This window comes from Penaeus monodon, chromosome 4, assembly GCF_015228065.2.
Source record: "Penaeus monodon isolate SGIC_2016 chromosome 4, NSTDA_Pmon_1, whole genome shotgun sequence".
Taxonomy (NCBI): domain Eukaryota; kingdom Metazoa; phylum Arthropoda; class Malacostraca; order Decapoda; family Penaeidae; genus Penaeus; species Penaeus monodon.
In genome coordinates, this window is record NC_051389.1 from 52,096,478 (window position 1) to 52,101,477 (window position 5,000).

Sequence of the window (5,000 nt, forward strand, 5' to 3'; positions counted from 1 at the left end):
ATGACGTAATTGTTCCGAGTGAGACGGGCGGAGCTTGGAAGGGACCCGGCGAGACCCAGTGCCAGTTCGTTGCACATTAACGACTCCTGACATGACAAGAGTCACTCGCCCTTCTTCATTCCGCTTTTCTCTCTTCCTCTCTTTCTCTTTCTTTCTCTCTTCCTCCCTCACTTATATTCTCTCTCTCTCTCTCTCTCTCTCTCTCTCTCTCTCTCTCTCTCTCTCTCTCTCTCTCTCTCTCTCTCTCTGTATACATATTAATGATACAATATATATACAAATAAATAAATTATATAAATAAAAAATAAACACACGTAGATATACACACAAAACACGTGTGTGTGTGTGTGTGTGTGTGTGTGTGTGTGTGTGTGTGTGTGTGTGTGTGTGTGTGTGTGTGCGTGTGTGTGGTGTGTGTGTGCGTGTGCGTGCGTTGCATGGTGGGGTGCGTGTGTTGCTGCGTGGCGTGTGCGGCGTGCGTGCGTGTGTGCGCGTGCGTGTGTGCGCGTGCGTGCGTGCGTGCGCGTGCGTGCGTGTGTGTGTGTGCGTGTGCGTGCGTGCATGCTTCGTATTGTAAGAACAATCGCTAAAACAATTATTCTAACATTATCCCCCGCCAATACATGAATAACAAAACGCACAACCTTGAACCCGCCATTCATTCTCAACGCTCAAGCCATTTATGCGAGGGAAAAGAACAAACGAAAACAGCGACAGGTGTGGCGCTCCGCGGGCATAAATCGGAGATAGGAACGGGTGAGGAAGGAGGCAAGTTAATATGGGTTCTCACGCACCCATCGTGTGTCTCCAACCCTCCCTCTCCTCCCTCTTCTCCCTCCCTCCCTCCTTCCTTCCTTCCTCTCCCCCTTCCTCCCTCCCTCCCTCTCTCTCTCCCCAACACCATCCACCTAGACTGATAACACCCTCCCTTCCCCTCATGCCATACCACCCTATGCTCACCTCTCCCCACTTCCCTCCCTTCCCTCCTGCTTCCCCCTTCCTTCCCCATCCCCCCTCCTATTCAACCTAAGACCTGTCTTCCCACTCCTCTTGTAATCCATTCCTCCCTTTCCTTCTTTCTCCATTATTCCTGTTTCCTCTACCTCCCTATTCCCCTTTCCTTCTACCTCCCTATTCCCCTTTCCTTCTACCTCCCTTTTCCCCTTTCCTTCTACCTCCCTTTTCCCCTTTCCTTCACCTCCCTTTTCCCTTTCCTTCTACCTCCCTTTTCCCCTTTCCTTCTACCTCCCTTTCCTCCCTCTTCCCTCCCCCATGGGTGACACGAGCAGTGCGGACTTGCGGACACGGTCGAGCAAGCCCCTACGCTGGCTCAGTGCGGATGTCCGGACCAGGGAGACTGCCGTCCTCCTCCCTCTCTTTTTTGCTTTCTCTCTGTCCCTTTTTCTCTTTATCCCTGTCTGTCTGCCTCTGTCTGTCTATCTGTCTGTCTGTAAATCTGTCTGCCGTCTGTCTGTCTGTCTGTCTATCAGTCTGTCTATCTGTCAATCTGTCTGTCAATCTGTCTGTCTGTCTGTCTGTTTGAATGTCTGTCTGTCTGTCTGTCTGTCTGTCTGTCTGTCTATCTGTCTGTCTGTCTGATTGACTGCCTCTGTCTCTTTTTGCTTCTTTCTTTCTCTCCCTCTCTATATGCCATATGTTTCTCTCTCTCTCTCTCTCTCTCTCTCTCTCTCTCTCTCTCTCTCTCTCTCTCTCTCTCTCTCTCTCTCTCTCTCTCGACTTACCATCTACCATAGTTATAATTCATAAAAACAACAATATCAATAACAAAATATACAATTCCATTACTAATAAAGATAATACACAACGAAAACAGCACCCAGAGCTTTCATAAGAGTAAAAATAAAATCCGAAGATAATGATAATCAAAATGATAAGATTACATAATTGAGAAAAAACAAAGAGAATTACAGAAATTACTTTTAAAAATATACGAAAGTGATATGAAGCAGATATTTTAAGAAAGAAAGAAAGAAAGAATGAAAGAAAGAATGAAAGAAAGAAGGAGAGAGAGAGAGAGAGAGAGAGAGAGAGAGAGAGAGAGAGAGAGAGAGAGAGAGAGAGAGAGAGAGAGAGAGAGAGAGAGAGAGAGAGAGAGGGGGGGGGGGAGGAGTTGAGAGAGGCCATGCAATGTGAAACCAAGGCTCCACTACGCAGATTCGAAACAGAGACACAAATATCTACGCGACCGCAACATGAACGCCAGCAGACCCGCGTTATATCATCCCCCCCCCACCCCCTCACTCTATCTCCCCCATCCCTCCTCCTATCTCCCTCAACCCCTCACCCCTTGCCTATCACCCTCCTCCTCTCCCCCCTCCCCCTCGTCCCCATCACTTCTCCTCTGCCCCTCGTCCCCCTCACCCCCCTCCTCTCCCCCCATGCCCCCTTCTTTCCCCCTCGCCCCCCCTCCTTTCCCCCTTAAATGGGATAGGGGTCCGCAGATCCGCAGAGCACCAATGGCCAGACCTTCCGAGTACGTCTGTGGTACGCGACAGAATACGGGCGGGGCGCAGGGAAGGAAGGAAGGGGAGGGGGAAGAATGGGGGGGGAGGGGGAATAACTAGGAAGAGAAGGAGGAAAAGCAGGGATAAGGAAGAGGGGAAGAGCAGAAGAGGGGAAAAGGGGAGAAGAGGAGAAAATGGGGAGAAAAGGGGAGGGAAGGAGGAGGAGGAAAATGGGGGTGGGGAGAAAAAGTGAGGGAAGAGAAGGAGGAGGAGACAGAGGAAAAAAGGAAGAGAGAAAAGGGAAACAAAGAAGCGGATCGCGTAAGAAAAAGCGGGAATAAGACCAGGAGAATAAAGCAGCGGAAAGGGGTGAAGGCTGAAGAAAAGAAAGAATACAAGGAAGTGGAGTAAAGGGAGGGAGAGAGCACAGGACGACGACGATGTAGACGATAGTGTGCACAGAGAGGGAGAGATCGATCCATAGAAAGAGGGGAAAAGGGGAGGCAGGGGCGAGCTATGTTTTTTTTTACCCTACATCTCCACCTTCTTCACTCCCAACCTCCTCCTCCTTCCCATCTTGTCTTTTCTTTCCCTTGCCTCCATGCATTTTTTTCTCTCTCTCCCTCTCAGTATTCATTTGGTTTGTTCTATGTACGTGTCTGTCAGTCCTTCTGTCTGTGTGCATGAGTATGATTGTCTGTCTATCTGCCATGTTCTATCTCTCACTCCATCCCCATTCTTTTATTCTCACTTAGGCTTAATTCATTCATTCATTCATTCATTCACTCTCCCTCCCTCTTCCTAAAATCAATATCAATATTCCAATCACCATCGCCCTCATTCTCTCCCCTTTTTTCCCAACGTCTTCCTCTCTCTGCTTCGTAAGGCTGTCCGAAGCCCACCAAAACCTGGACAAATGACAGCTTAAGGAAGACTGAGCGTATGTCCTCCTTGGGGAGGTAGACTCAAGTAATGCGAGAGCCAACTCCTCTCCCCTCTCCCCATCCTTCCCCCCTCTATCCCTGCCTTTCCACCTCTCCTCTACCCTCACCCTTTCTACTTGGTCCCTGTCCACCTCCATCCCCCCCCTTCTTCACTCCTTCTCTACCCCTGCCCTTCTCTCTTTCCTCTATGCCTACCCTGCCCCCTCTCTTCTATTTCTGTCCTTCCCATCTCCTTGCCTCTCTTATACACTCTCCTACTACCTCGCATCCCCCTCCCCTCCCCCTCGCTGCCGTTAGCTTTGTACCCTGGCAAGTATGCTCACGTAATCTATCTCGTCTCGTCTCGTGTCCCTTCTTTCTTTCCTCGCTCTCTTTCCTTCTTCTTCCTCTCTCTCTCTCTCTCTCCTTTCATTTCTCATTCTTCCCTCCCTCACTCACTCTCACTCCCCTGACACATTCTCCTCTCTTCCTATTTCTTTTCCATTCTCTTTCACCCTCTCCCTCCCACACACACATACACAGCAATTCTACCTTTCTTCCTCTCCCTCTGCCCCCAATCTCCATCTTTCCCTCTCCCTCTCCCTCCCTCTTTCACTTCACCTCATAATAAGCAGCCCCCCTCCTTCACCTCCCCCCCTCGTCTTCTGTCTGGCACAAGCGCTGGCGGCTCCCGAAGGCTAAGTATTAATGCATGATGTGTACAGCGCGTCTTGGGTAATGAGCAGCCTAGTGAGTGCTCCTCTTCCCTGGCCTCTTACCTCTTCCTTGCTCTCTCCCTCCTTCCTTCCCTCGCTCGCTCACTGTCTGTCTATTTGCTTGTGTCTGTGTCTATCCCCAACCCCTACTCTCTCTCTCTCTCTCTCTCTCTCTCTCTCTCTCTCTCTCTCTCTCTCTCTCTCTCTCTCTCTCTCTCTCTCTCTCTCTCTCTCTCTCTCTCTTTCACTTCGATAGTTTTTTTCTCTTCTCGTAGCTTATCCCTCATCTTATCACCGTTTTCTTTCCTCTTCCGTTTCATTTCAATTCTTCTTCCTTTTACCTTCTTCCATGTGATTCTTCTTCCACGTAATCTTGATCTGCTGTCTTTCCTCATCTTCTTCCTCTTGATTAATTCTGATTCTCGTTCCTGCCTTTTACTCTCCGTTCTACCTTTGTTTGTTTCTGGCGCTCTCCCTCCTTCACCCCCCCCCCCTCTTTTAATCCTCAATCGTCTTCAATCATCTTATCCTTCTTTATCTTATCTTTCGCCTCTCCCTCCCAATCCTTCCCTCCTTTCTTCAACCGCTTCTACTTTTTTCTCTTCCTATTCCCCTTCCTTCCATCACCAACCACACTTCCCTTGTCCTCTCCGCCCATTCTATCCCTCTATCCCCTTGTCCTCTCCGCCCATTCTTCTATCCCTCTATCCCCTATTCCTTGCACATCCCTCCCTCCTTCCTTCAACTCTTGTTCCTCGCACACCCTTGTCTTCTTTTCTCAATCTCTCCTATTTCTCTCCCAGTTCCCTTTCCTTCCATCAACCACACTCCCCTCGTCCTCTCCGCCTATCCTTCTATCCCTCTATCCTCTTTCCTTGCACATCATTCCCTCCTTT